This window comes from Ranitomeya imitator, chromosome 7 (assembly GCF_032444005.1).
Source record: "Ranitomeya imitator isolate aRanImi1 chromosome 7, aRanImi1.pri, whole genome shotgun sequence".
Classification (NCBI taxonomy): domain Eukaryota; kingdom Metazoa; phylum Chordata; class Amphibia; order Anura; family Dendrobatidae; genus Ranitomeya; species Ranitomeya imitator.
Window position 1 is genome coordinate 205,336,030 of NC_091288.1, and position 17,966 is coordinate 205,353,995.

The 17,966-nt window shown below is 44.9% G+C and overlaps 2 protein-coding genes across 2 annotated transcripts in view; one reads left to right on the forward strand and one right to left on the reverse strand.

Moving 5' to 3' along the window:
• Positions 1-6,929, reverse strand: part of LOC138645308 (zinc finger protein 665-like) — a 171,669-nt gene extending 164,740 nt beyond the window's left edge. Inside the window, exon 1 of the mRNA XM_069734505.1 lies at positions 6,843-6,929. The gene's annotated coding sequence lies outside the window, so the exon portion shown is untranslated. The remainder of the gene's footprint in view (positions 1-6,842) is intronic.
• A 60-nt stretch (positions 6,930-6,989) lies between these two features.
• Positions 6,990-17,966, forward strand: part of LOC138645312 (tripartite motif-containing protein 3-like) — a 39,692-nt gene continuing 28,715 nt past the window's right edge. Inside the window, exon 1 of the mRNA XM_069734517.1 lies at positions 6,990-7,131. The gene's annotated coding sequence lies outside the window, so the exon portion shown is untranslated. The remainder of the gene's footprint in view (positions 7,132-17,966) is intronic.

The following is a 17,966-nucleotide window of genomic DNA, read 5'->3' on the forward strand; positions in this document are numbered from 1 at the left end:
ATCTGTAGTATTCTTGTGAGGCAGTGAGGGGGATCATACACGAGGGCTGTTATGTATCCACCAGGATGCATATAGAGACATATTAAACCTGCTGGAGCGCATTGTGTTTACAGCAAAACGTCTGTGAATTACAAGGCAAAGTAAATGTGTGGATTTGGTCAAAGTAGTTGACCAAGTTAGATGTTAGGAAAATCTAACATGGGTTTTTATTTTTGGAAGGATTTGTAGGTTTGATAGTGGGACAAATCCCTCCCTCCACTCTGAATTTTGGGAGTGGCTCTATGTCCATGATTCCCATTTAAACTCTCAGATTTTTCTTGGTTGTGTCACTTTGGTTTTTGCAAGCTTCAAATCAAGAGACTCTGTGCAACCCAGGCCTGTGTGAAGCTAACACAGAGCCAGGGACTTCAAAGCGGCTGACACGGCAGTGAAATTAACGATGGCAATGGTTTGGAACTCGGACTGTTTTTGAGGACCTGGCTGTGACCCAGAGGATATAGTTTTCCTGTTTATGTGAGCTTCTGGAATACATACACTTTATGCTGAACTTTCTGTGGTCCCTGACTATCTATCACACTGTGTAAACCCTGCTGCACTACATACGGAGAATGATGGTAGTGTAAACTGATGCATACCCAAAGCAAGTTACCGTATATATCAGTAATTAAACCCGCCACACTGCAGCCGAGGCCGGCCGATAAAATGGAGGAGCTGTTGAAGCAGTTGGTCCTCAGTCAGCAGCAACAACTGGAGTTGTACCAGCAGAAGACGAACAACCTGCTAATGCAGCAAATTGCGGCCCTGTGAGAGACACCCTGACGACAGACCCCGATACGTTCTGAGGCCTGGGACAAGGTCCGGTCAGCACTGAGGAAGATGTGTTTTGAGGACGACATGGCAGCTTTCCTCACTGTGTTTGAGCCCACAGCTCAGCGGGAAAACCTGCAGATTTCCCAGAGGGCTAAAGTGGTGGCCCTGTTCATGATGGTAGATGACCAGAAGGCCTACTTTGACCTCAGCAGGGAGGATGTCAAGAACTAGGGGAAATTAGAAAGCGAGATCTTTGCCTGACTGGGGCTTAACTCTTATGTACGGGCACAATGGATGTTTCAGTGGTCCTTTGTGGAGGCCCGACCTGTCAGGTCTCAGGCATATGACTTGCTGCAGCTAGTAAAAAAATGGCTCCAGCCTGAGACCTTGACTCCTTCCCAGATGGTAGAGAGGGTGGTGGTCGACCGGCTAGTGAGGACTCTGCCAGCTGCTATTTAGCATTGTGTGGGCCAAGGGGATTCAGGCACCCTAGACCAGGTGGTTAGCCTGATCAAGTGTTATACGGCTACTTAGGACTTCATACGGGGCTCTGCTCCACTACGGTTATCACGTGGGGCCCCGCCAGCCCAGGACTCTGGAGAAAGGACACGACCCTCTGTTGGGGACAGTCCGGACCGAGCCCGTACTGAGGGGGCACTCCAGAGACAGAGTGACAAGAGACTCATTTCCCATAAACCGGTCTCTTGGACTAGCTGTGCCGCAGCTATTAAGTGTTGGCGGTGCCAAGGGCCAGGAAATGTGGCTACCAACTGCCCCCTGACAGCTGAAACCATGGACTGCAGGCTTACTCACCATGTATCGATGTACGCCCAGGCCGTCTTCACCACCGATCCTTTTCGTCCCAGTGGGTGAACCCCATCTGTGCCAGGTGCGCGTTAACAGACATGAGGTCGAGGCTCTCCTGGACTCAGGGAGCCTAGTGACACTTTTGCATGGGTCATTAATCTCTAGGTCACAACCCACTGGGAAAAAAGTCGGGGTTGTATGCATTCATGGTGAACTTTGCAAGTATCCAACAGTGGACGTTACATTTTTTTACTCCGTGCGAAGAGGTTAAACATGTGGTGGGAGTGTTGAAGACCCTTCCTTACTGGGCTGTTCTTGGAAGGGACTTGCCCCAGCTCTGGTCCCTGTGGAAGAATTAAATTAAACCTCCCAGGACAAATAATTTTCCGGGTGCAGAGCCCGAAGATTTTGAGACAGGGATTCCTGCCGTAGCGGTCACCCCCATAGGGAAAAAATGAGAACCTGACAGGTTTCCCCTAGAGGTGATGGCAGGAGAGATCGAGGAGACTCTGACAATTCCTGAGCTGGAAGTGCCCTGGGGGACTTTTGTGACAGCCCAGCTCCAGGATCCCACTCTGACCAAGGTACGGGAAAGAGTGATAGAGGGAAATGGGGTGGCACAGCAACCGGGTGTGGAGGCGGTATTCCTGCGCATAGCAGTCAACCAGGAATTACTTTATAGGGTTGACAAAATCTTGGACAAAGTAGTGGAACAACTGGTAGTGCTCCAATCCTACCGTCGGGCGGTGCAAAAATAGATAAGCTCACAACCCAGCATCAAGGGTCCTCATACTTGCGAGTCCTAACACTATTTTCAAAAACAGCAACATAGAAAAAATTTTTCACAGGATGCAGCCAGGCCTGCATTGGGTTGGGAGCTTATCTATTTTGGCCAAAATATCAACCAGTACCTCATTTAATGTACTGTAGATACTTGATTATAAGCCGACCCGAGTATAAGCCGAGACCCCTAATTTTGCCACAAAAAAAAACTGGGAGTGGGAAATGCAGCAGCTACTGGTAAATTTCAAAAATAAAAATAGATACTAATAAAAGTAAAATTGATTGAGACATCAGTAGGTTAAATGTTTTTGAATATCCATTTTGAATCAGGAGCCCCATATAATGCTCCATAAAGTTCATGATGGACCCCATAAGATGCTCCATACAAAACTATGCCCCATATAATGCGGCACAAAGGTTAATAATGGCCCCATAAGATGCTCCGTATTAAAATACGCCCCATATAATACTGCACAAAGGTTAATGATGGCTCCATAAGATGCTCCATAGCATAATATGCCCCCCATGCTGCTGCAATACAAAAAAAAATAAAAATGACATACTCACCTCTTATCGCTGGGCGCCGAGTGTGGGGTCCTGAGCAGGCGGGGACACTGGCGGGCTATGGGGGCCAGGTGCCGGAGTCGCAGCTGGCTCAAGCCCCAAGGCACTTGCGATATTCACCTGTCCCCGTTCCACCGCTGTGTGACGCTGTGTCTTCCGGGTCTCTGCATTGACTGTTCAGGCAAAGGGCACGCACTAACCACATCATCGCGCCTTCTGACCTGAACGTCACAGCTTGAAGGACGGGAAGACACAGCACGGTGGTGGAACGGGGACAGGTGAATATTGCACGGCTCATCCTCCCCCGTCGTACTCATCCCTTCCTGGCGCGGTCTCTCTGCAAGTCCCTGCTTCTCGGATGGTCTCCGGCAGCTTGTTCCTGTGTTCAGCGGTCACATGGTACCGCTCATGAAAGTAATGAATATGCGCGCCATGCCTATGGGAGTGGAGTCGCGTCCATATTCATTACTTTAAAGAGCGGTACCACGTGACCGCTGAACACAGGAAGAACTGCCAGCGCCGGAGACAATCTGAGAAGCAGGGACTTGCAGGGACCCCGTCGGGAAGGTGAGTATAATGTGACAGCTGCTCCTCCCCTTCCCTCCTCGAACCCCTGGGACAATGACTCGAGTATAAGCCGAGAGGGGCACTTTCAGCCTAAAAAAAATGGGCTGGAAATCTCGGCTTATACTCAAGTATATACGGTATTTATCATATGCATTATTTTTTTTTCATCTTAAATTGCCCTTTTTACCATATTTTTGCAGGAATAAGTCAGGTCCCTTTTTGTTGGTTGGGTGTACTGGGGAGTCTGTCCTTGTGAGGTTCACTCATAGGCTGGAGTCACACTAGCGTATTGCATCCAATGTGATATGCTAATGACTCTGTCATGCGTCTGTGCTCCGAGCCTCTCGCATAGAGCGGATCGGAGCACAGTTGTGGAGGAGGCGGAGAAATGAATTTATCCATCTCCTCCATTGCCGGGGTCAGCATATAAAACACATCACTCGAATGATATCTGAGTGATGTGCGTTGTCTCACTCACACCCATAGGCTTATATGGGTGCGAGTGAGCCGAGTCTCGGCTGAGTGTCGGTGACTGTCACAGCATGCTGCGATTTCACTCGCACACTGAAAACGGCGGAGAAAAAAAATACGGTGATATGAGCTGCCCCATAGATGAATACTGGTCCGAGTGCTATGTGATTTTTTATTACAAAGCTCTCGTCCGTATTCAAAGGTAGTGTGAGGTCGGCCTTAGTGCTAGACAGCCCGCCTGACATAATATTACGGGTGTCATTAATTGGCTGTATTTTTCAAAAAACTGACCGTCACATCCAAATATAGACATGCAAACATGAAACACGAAAATTGAACTGCATTACTGCACTAGAAATATGAAAAATGAGAGTGTTTAGCGCATAAAAATGGCCAATTTTATGTGTACCTGGTAGCCACTTTACGGCATCTCTCTTATACCAGGTCCTACACTTGCCTTTCCTCGCTGAGAATAAACGTCTCCATCTGAATGGGTACCTGTGAAACCTCTTCTTAGACTAAAATTCTCTCTCTCTGTGTAGGGGTATTGGATCTGCTGTAATTAAAACACCTGTGGCTAGGAGGCGGAGTGCTCGATCAGAAGGCTAAAGAATACATTTCAAAAAACTGACCGTCACATCCAAATATAGACTAAGTGTGAACAGGTGCTGAACCTAGAGTCGCCAACTCGTATATAGTCAAGTAAATAAGGCAGCACACTGCAGCGCTAAAACATGCAAACATGAAACACGAAAATTGAACTGCATTACTGCACTAGAAATATGAAAAATGAGAGCGTTTAGCGCATAAAAATGGCCAATTTTATGTGTACCTGGTAGCCACTTTACGGCATCTCTCTTACACCAGGTCCTACACTTGCCTTTCCTCGCTGAGAATAAAGGTCTCCATCTGAATGGGTACCTGTGGTCTACAGAACGGAGAGCGTTAGTGTGGGGAGAACATGTCTGGTCCACATCAGAGCTTATCTATATCAGCGTGCTGCCGATATCTCTCGGAGTCCAGGTAATGTAGTAGATGTTACGTGCAGTCCTATGCAACACCACATATGCCAGAGAAAACTGTGAGAATAATGTAGATGTCACCTGCAGTCCTATGTAACACCACAGATGGCACAGTTATAACTCTCTGAGTACATACAACGTTGCAGATGTCATCTGGTATTTTTAAGGGGTTAAATGACTTTAGACCCCAGATCTCACACCATCATTATATATAGTGATACCCTGCATGAAAGTGGGGAAACGGGAAATTTTGATGCCAGATCTGATGCCCAGAACCTGTTTAGGCCAGGCTGAAATGACCCGAGTTTGAATGCGGGGCATGATTATCTATGTAATAGTGGTGTGAGATTAGTGGCACAAAGTCATTTATCCCCTTAAAAACACCAGTTACTTACTCAAATAGTTAAAATTGACTAATTTGCCCACTTGGATGCCAGTTCTGATGCCTAGAACCCCTTTGGGCCAGGCTGGAGAGACCTGAATTAGATGTGGGGCATCACTATCTGCGTGTCTACATTGTGAGATCACTGGTCCAAAGTAATTTAACCCTTTTAATTTGTATTTTATCATTGTGATTTTTTGTCATTAAATCTATAAAAAATAGAAAAAGGGCAGAATAAGAAACCAACTACAACCCCAAATATGAAACTGTACGAATAACGGCTCAGACTCATGTGCGAGAAAAATTCACGAGAACAATCAGATAAAAAATCCCGTCTCTCACCTCCTGTCTCTCTCTCTTCCCATCTCTCAGTCTCACCTCCTCTCTCTCTTACCTCCCGTCTCTCTCTCCCCCCTGTCTCCTCCCTCCGGTCTCTCTCTTTACTCCTGTCTCTCTTTCTCCTCCCGTCTCTCTTCCCTTCTGTCTCTCCCTTCCCTGTCTCTCTCTTTCCTCATCTCTCTCTCTTCCCTCCTGTCTCTCTCTGTTCCCTCCTGTCTCTCTCTTCCCTCCTGTCTCTCTTTCCTCATCTCTCTCTTCCCTCCTGTCTCTCTCTCCTCCTGTCTCTCTCTTCCCTCCTGTCTCTCTTCCCTCCTATCTCTTTCCTCATCTCTCTCTCTCTCTTCACTCCTGTCTCTCTCCTCCTGTCTCTCTTCCCTCCTGTCTCTCTCTCTCCTCCTGTCTCTCTCTTTCCTCCTCTCTTTACTTGTCTCTCTCTTTCCTCCCGTCTCTCTTCCCTCCTATCTCTTTCTTCCCTCCTGTCTCTCTCTTTCCTTATCTCTCTCTCTCCTCCTGTCTCTCTCTTTCCTCCTCTCTTTACTTGTCTCTCTCTTTCCTCCTGTCTCTCTTCCCTCCTATCTCTTTCCTCATCTCTCTCTTCCCTCCTGTCTCTCTTTCCTCATCTCTCTCTCTTCCCTCCTGTCTCTCTCTCCTCCTGTCTCTCTCTTCCCTCCTATCTCTTTCCTCATCTCTCTCTCTCTTCCCTCCTGTCTCTCTCCTCCTGTCTCTCTTCCCTCCTGTCTCTCTCTCCTCCTGTCTCTCTCTTTCCTCCTCTCTTTACTTGTCTCTCTCTTTCCTCCCGTCTCTTTCCTCCCGTCTCTCTTCCCTCCTATCTCTTTCCTCATCTCTCTCTCTTCCCTCCTGTCTCTCTCTTTCCTCATCTCTCTCTCCTCCTGTCTCTCTCTTCCCTCCTCCTGTCTCTCTCTCTCCTCCTGTCTCTCTCTTTCCTCCTCTCTTTACTTGTCTCTCTCTTTCCTCCTGTCTCTCTTCCCTCCTCTCTTTCCTCATCTCTCTCTCCTCCTGTCTCTTCCCTCCTGTCTCTTTACTTGTCTCTCTCTCTCTTTCCTCAGGTCTCTCTCTTGTCTTCCTTCTCTCCTTACCTCTTCTTTTTCAATTAGGGAGCAGGATTAAAAGTTGAACGCTGTTGATATTTTTGAGGGAATGATGTCACCGGAAGGGGCGGGGCCTCTTCCAGTCCAGTCAGTGAAGACCCGGAAGCAGGAAGTGCTGTGGCAGAATGTCCGGGCTCCTGGCAGCTCCTGACTACACTGCAGCCCTCACATCACTGCTGACAATGAGAAGACTGTGCGGCTCCTGTCACATATAGATTTATGTCTGTAGAATGTATGAGAGACTGGGAGATGTTTATTAGTGAGGACATGAGAATGTGTAAGTTTCACTAATAAAGTGATTAGTTATATTCATTACTTATACTTTAGATTAGTAAAGAAATCACAATCTATGGGCTCCTGTCAGGTATATATTAGTAATATCAGAATGTATGGGCCCCTGTCAGGTATATATTAGTGATGATATCAGAATGTATGGGCCCCTGTCAGGTATATATTAGTGATGATATCAGAATGTATGGGCTCCTGTCAGGTATATATTAGTGATGATATCAGAATGTATGCGCTCCTGTCAGGTATATATTAGTGATATCAGAATGTATGGGCCCCTGTCAGGTATATATTAGTGATATCAGAATGTATGGGCCCCTGTCAGGTATATATTAGTGATATTAGAATGTACGGGCTCCTGTCAGGTATATATTAGTGATATCAGAATGTATGGGCCCCTGTCAGGTATATATTAGTGATATCAGAATGTATGGGCCCCTGTCAGGTATATATTAGTGATATCAGAATGTATGGGCTCCTGTCAGGTATATATTAGTGATGATATCAGAATGTATGGGCCCCGGTCAGGTATATATTAGTGATATTAGAATGTACGGGCTCCTGTCAGGTATATATTAGTGATATTAGAATGTACGGGCTCCTGTCAGGTATATATTAGTGATATCAGAATGTACGGGCTCCTGTCAGGTATATATTAGTGATGATATCAGAATGTATGGGCCCCTGTCAGGTATATATTAGTGATGATATCAGAATGTACGGGCTCCTGTCAGGTATATATTAGTGATGATATCAGAATGTATGGGCCCCTGTCAGGTATATATTAGTGATATCAGAATGTATGGGCCCCTGTCAGGTGTATATTAGTGATATCAGAATGTATGGGCTCCTGTCAGGTATATATTAGTGATGATATCAGAATGTATGGGCCCCTGTCAGGTATATATTAGTGATATCAGAATGTATGGGCCCCTGTCAGGTATATATTAGTGATGATATCAGAATGTATGGGCCCCTGTCAGGTATATATTAGTGATATCAGAATGTATGGGCCCCTGTCAGGTGTATATTAGTGATGATATCAGAATGTATGGGCTCCTGTCAGGTATATATTAGTGATGATATCAGAATGTATGGGCCCCTGTCAGGTATATATTAGTGATGATATCAGAATGTATGGTGTTATGGCTGGCAATCAGGCAACACAGCGTGCAGTAATCAGCGCACATACAGAGATCTGGCAATAACCAAAAACAATAGGACGAACTCTGAGATGTGGAATCTCTGTAGACTGCAGTACCTGATCTATCCTCACACAACTATAAGCAGCAGTGGATTGCGCCTAACAACTACCTATGCAACTCGGCACTGCCTGAGGAGCTGACTAGCCTGAAGATAGAAATACAAGCCTGACTTACCTCAGAGAAATACCCCAAAGGAATAGGCAGCCCCCCACATATAATGACTGTTAGCAAGATGAAAAGACAAACGTAGGAATGAAATAGATTCAGCAAAGTGAGTCCCGATATTCTAGACAGAGCGAGGATAGCAAAGAGAACTATGCAGTCTACAAAAAACCCTAAAACGAAAACCACGCAAAGGGGCAAAAAGACCCACCGTGCCGAACTAACAGCACGGCGGTGCACCCCTCTGCTTCTCAGAGCTTCCAGCAAAAGACAATAGCAAGCTGGACAGAAAAAAACAGAAAACAAACTAGAAGCACTTATCTAGCAGAGCAGCAGGCCCAAGGAAAGATGCAGTAGCTCAGATCCAACACTGGAACATTGACAAGGAGCAAGGAAGACAGACTCAGGTGGAGCTAAATAGCAAGGCAGCCAACGAGCTCACCAAAACACCTGAGGGAGGAAGCCCAGAGACTGCAATACCACTTGTGACCACAGAAGTGAACTCAGCCACAGAATTCACAACAGTACCCCCCCCTTGAGGAGGGGTCACCGAACCCTCACCAGAACCCCCAGGCCGACCAGGATGAGCCACATGAAAGGCACGAACAAGATCTGGGGCATGGACATCAGAGGCAAAAACCCAGGAATTATCTTCCTGAGCATAACCCTTCCATTTGACCAGATACTGGAGTTTCCGTCTAGAGACACGAGAATCCAAAATCTTCTCCACAATATACTCCAATTCCCCCTCCACCAAAACAGGGGCAGGAGGCTCCACAGATGGAACCATAGGTGCCACGTATCTCCTCAACAACGACCTATGGAATACATTATGTATGGAAAAGGAGTCTGGGAGGGTCAGACGAAAAGACACCGGATTGAGAATCTCAGAAATCCTATACGGACCAATAAAACGAGGTTTAAATTTAGGAGAGGAAACCTTCATAGGAATATGACGAGAAGATAACCAAACCAGATCCCCAACACGAAGTCGGGGTCCCACACGGCGTCTGCGATTAGCGAAAAGCTGAGCCTTCTCCTGGGACAAGGTCAAATTGTCCACTACCTGAGTCCAGATCTGCTGCAACCTGTCCACCACAGAATCCACACCAGGACAGTCCGAAGACTCAACCTGTCCTGAAGAGAAACGAGGATGGAACCCAGAATTGCAGAAAAATGGAGAGACCAAGGTAGCCGAGCTGGCCCGATTATTAAGGGCGAACTCAGCCAACGGCAAAAATGACACCCAATCATCCTGGTCAGCGGAAACAAAACATCTCAGATATGTTTCCAAGGTCTGATTGGTTCGTTCGGTCTGGCCATTAGTCTGAGGATGGAAGGCTGAGGAGAAAGATAGGTCAATGCCCATCCTACCACAAAAGGCTCGCCAGAACCTCGAGACAAACTGGGAACCTCTGTCAGAAACAATATTCTCAGGAATGCCATGTAAACGAACCACATGCTGGAAGAACAAAGGCACCAAATCAGAGGAGGAAGGCAATTTAACCAAGGGCACCAGATGGACCATTTTAGAAAAGCGATCACAGACCACCCAAATGACCGACATTTTTTGAGAAACGGGAAGGTCAGAAATGAAATCCATCGAAATATGTGTCCAAGGCCTCTTCGGGACCGGCAAGGGCAAAAGCAACCCACTGGCACGTGAACAGCAGGGCTTAGCCCTAGCACAAATTCCACAGGACTGCACAAAAGCACGCACATCCCGTGACAGAGATGGCCACCAGAAGGATCTAGCAACCAACTCCCTGGTACCAAAGATTCCTGGATGACCGGCCAGCACCGAACAATGAAGTTCAGAGATAACTTTACTAGTCCACCTATCAGGGACGAACAGTTTCTCGGCCGGACAACGATCAGGTTTATTAGCCTGAAATTTCTGCAACACTCTCCGCAAATCAGGGGAGATGGCAGACACAATGACTCCTTCCTTGAGGATACTCGCCGGCTCAGATAACCCCGGAGAGTCGGGCACAAAACTCCTAGACAGAGCATCCGCCTTCACATTTTTAGAGCCCGGAAGGTATGAAATCACAAAATCAAAACGAGCAAAAAATAACGACCAACGGGCCTGTCTAGGATTCAAGCGCTTGGCAGACTCAAGATAAGTAAGGTTCTTATGATCAGTCAAAACCACCACGCGATGCTTAGCACCCTCAAGCCAATGACGCCACTCCTCGAATGCCCACTTCATGGCCAGCAACTCTCGGTTGCCCACATCATAATTACGCTCAGCAGCAGAAAATTTCCTGGAAAAGAAAGCACATGGTTTGAACACTGAGCAACCAGAACCTCTCTGTGACAAAACCGCCCCTGCACCAATCTCAGAAGCATCAACCTCGACCTGGAACGGAAGAGAAACATCAGGTTGACACAACACAGGGGCACAGCAAAAACGACGCTTCAACTCCTGAAAAGCTTCCACGGCAGCAGAAGACCAATTAACCAAATCAGCACCCTTCTTGGTCAAATCGGTCAATGGTCTGGCAATGCTAGAAAAATTACAGATGAAGCGACGATAAAAATTAGCAAAGCCCAGGAATTTCTGCAGACTTTTTAGAGATGTCGGCTGAGTCCAATCCTGGATGGCCTGAACCTTAACCGGATCCATCTCGATAGTAGAAGGGGAAAAGATGAACCCCAAAAATGAAACTTTCTGCACACCGAAGAGACACTTTGATCCCTTCACGAACAAGGAATTAGCACGCAGTACCTGGAAAACCATTCTGACTTGCTTCACATGAGACTCCCAATCATCTGAGAAGATCAAAATGTCATCCAAGTAAACAATCAAGAATTTATCCAGAAACTCACGGAAAATGTCATGCATAAAAGACTGAAAAACAGATGGAGCATTGGCAAGTCCGAACGGCATCACCAGATACTCAAAATGACCCTCGGGCGTATTAAATGCCGTTTTCCATTCATCTCCCTGCCTGATTCTCACCAGATTATACGCACCACGAAGATCAATCTTAGTAAACCAACTAGCCCCCTTAATCCGAGCAAACAAGTCAGAAATCAATGGCAAGGGATACTGAAACTTAACAGTGATCTTATTAAGAAGGCGGTAATCAATACACGGTCTTAGCGAACCATCCTTCTTGGCTACAAAAAAGAACCCTGCTCCCAATGGTGACGACGATGGGCGAATATGTCCCTTCTCCAGGGACTCCTTCACATAACTGCGCATAGCGGTGTGTTCAGGTACGGACAAATTAAATAAACGACCCTTAGGGAATTTACTACCAGGAATCAAATCGATAGCACAATCACAATTCCTATGCGGAGGTAGGGCATCAGACTTGGACTCTTCAAATACATCCTGAAAGTCCGACAAGAACTCTGGGATGTCAGAAGGAATGGATGACGAAATTGACAAAAATGGAACATCACCATGTACTCCCTGACAACCCCAGCTGGTTACCGACATAGAGTTCCAATCCAATACTGGATTATGGGTTTGTAGCCATGGCAACCCCAACACGACCACATCATGCAAATTATGCAGTACCAGAAAGCGAATAACTTCCTGATGTGCAGGAGCCATGCACATGGTCAGCTGGGCCCAGTACTGAGGCTTATTCTTGGCCAAAGGTGTAGCATCAATTCCTCTCAACGGAATAGGACACCGCAAAGGCTCCAAGAAAAATCCACAACGTTTAGCATAATCCAAATCCATCAGATTCAGGGCAGCGCCTGAATCCACAAACGCCATGACAGAATACGATGACAAAGAGTACATTAAGGTAATGGACAAAAGGAATTTGGACTGTACAGTACCAATAACGGCAGAGCTATCGAACTGCCTAGTGCGTTTAGGACAATTAGAAATAGCATGAGTAGAATCACCACAATAGAAACACAGTCTGTTCAGACGTCTGTGTTCTTGCCGTTCTACTTTAGTCATAGTCCTGTCGCACTGCATAGGCTCAGGTTTACTCTCAGACAATACCGCCAGATGGTGCACAGATTTACGCTCGCGCAAGCGACGACCGATCTGAATGGCCAAGGACATAGACTCATTCAAACCAGCAGGCATAGGAAATCCCACCATTACATCCTTAAGAGCTTCAGAGAGACCCTTTCTGAACAAGGCCGCTAGTGCAGATTCATTCCACAGAGTGAGTACTGACCACCTCCTAAATTTCTGACAATATACTTCTACATCATCCTGACCCTGGCATAAAGCCAGCAGATTTTTTTCAGCCTGATCCACTGAATTAGGCTCATCGTAAAGCAATCCCAGCGCCTGGAAAAATGCATCAACATTACTCAATGCAGAATCTCCTGGTGCAAGAGAAAACGCCCAGTCCTGTGGGTCGCCGCGCAAAAAAGAAATAATAATCAAAACCTGTTGAATAGGATTACCAGAAGAATGAGGTTTCAAGGCCAAAAATAGCTTACAATTATTTCTGAAGCTCAGGAACTTAGTTCTGTCACCAAAAAACAAATCAGGAATCGGAATTCTTGGTTCTAGCATCGATTTCTGATCAATAGTATCTTGAATCTTTTGTACATTTACAACGAGATTATCCATTGAGGAGCACAGAGCCTGAATATCCATGTCCACAGCTGTGTCCTGAAGCACTCTAATGTCTAGGGGAAAAAAAAGACTGAAGACAGAGCTAAGAAAAAAAAATGATGTCAGGATTTCTTTTTTCCCTCTATTGGGAATCATTGGTGTGGCTCCTTGTACTGTTATGGCTGGCAATCAGGCAACACAGCGTGCAGTAATCAGCGCACATACAGAGATCTGGCAATAACCAAAAACAATAGGACGAGCTCTGAGATGTGGAATCTCTGTAGACTGCAGTACCTGATCTATCCTCACACAACTATAAGCAGCAGTGGATTGCGCCTAACAACTACCTATGCAACTCGACACTGCCTGAGGAGCTGACTAGCCTGAAGATAGAAATACAAGCCTGACTTACCTCAGAGAAATACCCCAAAGGAATAGGCAGCCCCCCACATATAATGACTGTTAGCAAGATGAAAAGACAAACGTAGGAATGAAATAGATTCAGCAAAGTGAGGCCCGATATTCTAGACAGAGCGAGGATAGCAAAGAGAACTATGCAGTCTACAAAAAACCCTAAAACGAAAACCACGCAAAGGGGCAAAAAGACCCACCGTGCCGAACTAACAGCACGGCGGTGCACCCCTCTGCTTCTCAGAGCTTCCAGCAAAAGACAATAGCAAGCTGGACAGAAAAAAACAGAAAACAAACTAGAAGCACTTATCTAGCAGAGCAGCAGGCCCAAGGAAAGATGCAGTAGCTCAGATCCAACACTGGAACATTGACAAGGAGCAAGGAAGACAGACTCAGGTGGAGCTAAATAGCAAGGCAGCCAACGAGCTCACCAAAACACCTGAGGGAGGAAGCCCAGAGACTGCAATACCACTTGTGACCACAGAAGTGAACTCAGCCACAGAATTCACAACGGTATGGGCCCCTGTCAGGTATATATTAGTGATATCAGAATGTATGGGCCCCTGTCAGGTATATATTAGTGATATCAGAATGTATGGGCCCCTGTCAGGTGTATATTAGTGATATCAGAATGTATGGGCCCCTGTCAGGTATATATTATTGATGATATCAGAATGTATGGGCTCCTGTCAGGTATATATTAGTGATGATATCAGAATGTATGGGCCCCTGTCAGGTATATATTAGTGATATCAGAATGTATGGGCCCCTGTCAGGTGTATATTAGTGATATCAGAATGTATGGGCCCCTGTCAGGTATATATTAGTGATGATATCAGAATGTATGGGCTCCTGTCAGGTATATATTAGTGATGATATCAGAATGTATGGGCCCCTGTCAGGTATATATTAGTGATATCAGAATGTATGGGCCCCTGTCAGGTATATATTAGTGATATCAGAATGTATGGGCTCCTGTCAGGTATATATTAGTGATGATATCAGAGTGTATGGGCCCCTGTCAGGTATATATTAGTGATATCAGAATGTATGGGCCCCTGTCAGGTGTATATTAGTGATATCAGAATGTATGGGCCCCTGTCAGGTGTATATTAGTGATATCAGAATGTATGGGCCCCTGTCAGGTATATATTAGTGATGATATCAGAATGTATGGGCCCCTGTCAGGTATATATTAGTAATATCAGAATGTATGGGCTCCTGTCAGGTATATATTAGTGATGATATCAGAATGTATGGGCCCCTGTCAGGTATATATTAGTGATATCAGAATGTATGGGCCCCTGTCAGGTATATATTAGTGATGATATCAGAATGTATGGGCCCCTGTCAGGTATATATTAGTGATGATATCAGAATGTATGGGCTCCTGTCAGGTATATATTAGTGATGATATCAGAATGTATGGGCCCCTGTCAGGTATATATTAGTGATGATATCAGAATGTATGGGCCCCTGTCAGGTATATATTAGTGATGATATCAGAATGTATGGGCCCCTGTCAGGTATATATTAGTGATATCAGAATGTATGGGCCCCTGTCAGGTATATATTAGTGATATCAGAATGTATGGGCCCCTGTCAGGTGTATATTAGTGATATCAGAATGTATGGGCCCCTGTCAGGAATATATTAGTGATGATATCAGAATGTATGGGCTCCTGTCAGGTATATATTAGTGATGATATCAGAGTGTATGGGCCCCTGTCAGGTATATATTAGTGATATCAGAGTGTATGGGCCCCTGTCAGGTATATATTAGTGATATCAGAATGTATGGGCTCCTGTCAGGTGTATATTAGTGATGATATCAGAATGTGTGGGCCCCTGTCAGGTATATATTAGTGATATCAGAATGTATGGGCTCCTGTCAGGTATATATTACTGATGATATCAGAATGCATGGGCTCCTGTCAGGTATATATTAGTGATGATAGCAGAATGTATGGGCCCCTGTCAGGTATTTATTAGTGATATCAGAATGTATGGGCTCCTGTCAGGTATATATTAGTGATATCAGAATTTATGGGCCCCTGTCAGGTATATATTAGTGATGTATCAGAATGTATGGGCCCCTGTCAGGTGTATATTAGTGATGTATCAGAATGTATGGGCCCCTGTCAGGTATATATTAGTGATATTAGAATGTATGGGCCCCTGTCGGGTATATATTAGTGATATCAGAATCTATGGGCTCCTGTCAGGTATATATTAGTGATATCAGAATGTATGGGCCCCTGTCAGGTATATATTAGTGATGATATCAGAATGTATGGGCTCCTGTCAGGTATATATTAGTGATATCAGAATGTATGGGCCCCTGTCAGGTATATATTAGTGATGATATCAGAGTGTATGGGCTCCTGTCAGGTGTATATTAGTGATATCAGAATGTATGGGCCCCTGTCAGGTGTATATTAGTGATATCAGAATGTATGGGCTCCTGTCAGGTATATATTAGTAATATCAGAATGTATGGGCCCCTGTCAGGTATATATTAGTGATGATATCAGAGTGTATGGGCTCCTGTCAGGTGTATATTAGTGATATCAGAATGTATGGGCCCCTGTCAGGTATATATTAGTAATATCAGAATGTATGGGCCCCTGTCAGGTATATATTAGTAATATCAGAATGTATGGGCCCCTGTCAGGTATATATTAGTGATATCAGAATGTATGGGCCCCTGTCAGGTATATATTAGTGATATCAGAATGTATGGGCCCCTGTCAGGTATATATTAGTGATATCAGAATGTATGGGCCCCTGTCAGGTATATATTAGTAATATCAGAATGTATGGGCCCCTGTCAGGTATATATTAGTAATATCAGAATGTATGGGCCCCTGTCAGGTATATATTAGTGATATAAGAATGTATGGGCCCCTGTCAGGTATATATTAGTGATATCAGAATGTATGGGCCCCTGTCAGGTATATATTAGTGATATAAGAATGTATGGGCCCCTGTCAGGTGTATATTAGTGATATCAGAATGTATGGGCCCCTGTCAGGTATATATTAGTGATATAAGAATGTATGGGCCCCTGTCAGGTGTATATTAGTGATATCAGAATGTATGGGCCCCTGTCAGGTATATATTAGTAATATCAGAATGTATGGGCCCCTGTCAGGTATATACTAGTGATATAAGAATGTATGGGCCCCTGTCAGGTGTATATTAGTGATATCAGAATGTATGGGCTCCTGTCAGGTATATATTAGTGATATCAGAATGTATGGGCCCCTGTCAGGTATATATTAGTGATGTATCAGAACAGAATGTATGGGCCCCTGTCAGGTGTATATATTAGTGATGATATCAGAGTGTATGGGCCCCTGTCAGGTATATATTAGTGATATCAGAATGTATGGGCCCCTGTCAGGTGTATATTAGTGATATCAGAGTGTATGGGCTCCTGTCAGGTATATATTACTGATAATATCAGAATGTATCGGCTCCTGTCAGGTATATATTAGTGATGATAGCAGAATGTATGGGCCCCTGTCAGGTATATATTAGTGATGATATCAGAATGTACGGGCTCCTGTCAGGTATATATTAGTGATGATATCAGAATGTATGGGCCCCTGTCAGGTATATATTAGTGATGATATCAGAATGTATGGGCCCCTGTCAGGTATATATTAGTGATGATATCAGAATGTATGGGCCCCTGTCAGGTATATATTAGTGATATCAGAATGTATGGGCCCCTGTCAGGTATATATTAGTGATATCAGAATGTATGGGCCCCTGTCAGGTATATATTAGTGATGATATCAGAATGTATGGGCCCCTGTCAGGTATATATTAGTGATGATATCAGAATGTATGGGCCCCTGTCAGGTATATATTAGTGATGATATCAGAATGTATGGGCCCCTGTCAGGTATATATTAGTGATGTATCAGAACAGAATGTATGGGCCCCTGTCAGGTATATATTAGTGATGATATCAGAGTGTATGGGCACCTGTCAGGTATATATTAGTGATATCAGAATGTATGGGCCCCTGTCAGGTGTATATATTAGTGATGATATCAGAATGTATGGGCCCCTGTCAGGTATATATTAGTGATATCAGAATGTATGGGTTCCTGTCAGGTATATATTAGTGATGATATCAGAGTGTATGGGCCCCTGTCAGGTATATATTAGTGATATCAGAGTGTATGGGCCCCTGTCAGGTATATATTAGTGATATCAGAATGTATGGGCTCCTGTCAGGTGTATATTAGTGATGATATCAGAATGTATGGGCCCCTGTCAGGTATATATTACTGATGATATCAGAATGTATGGGCTCCTGTCAGGTATATATTAGTGATGATAGCAGAATGTATGGGCCCCTGTCAGGTATTTATTAGTGATATCAGAATGTATGGGCCCCTGTCAGGTATATATTAGTGATATCAGAATGTATGGGCCCCTGTCAGGTGTATATTAGTGACATCAGAATGTATGGGCTCCTGTCAGGTA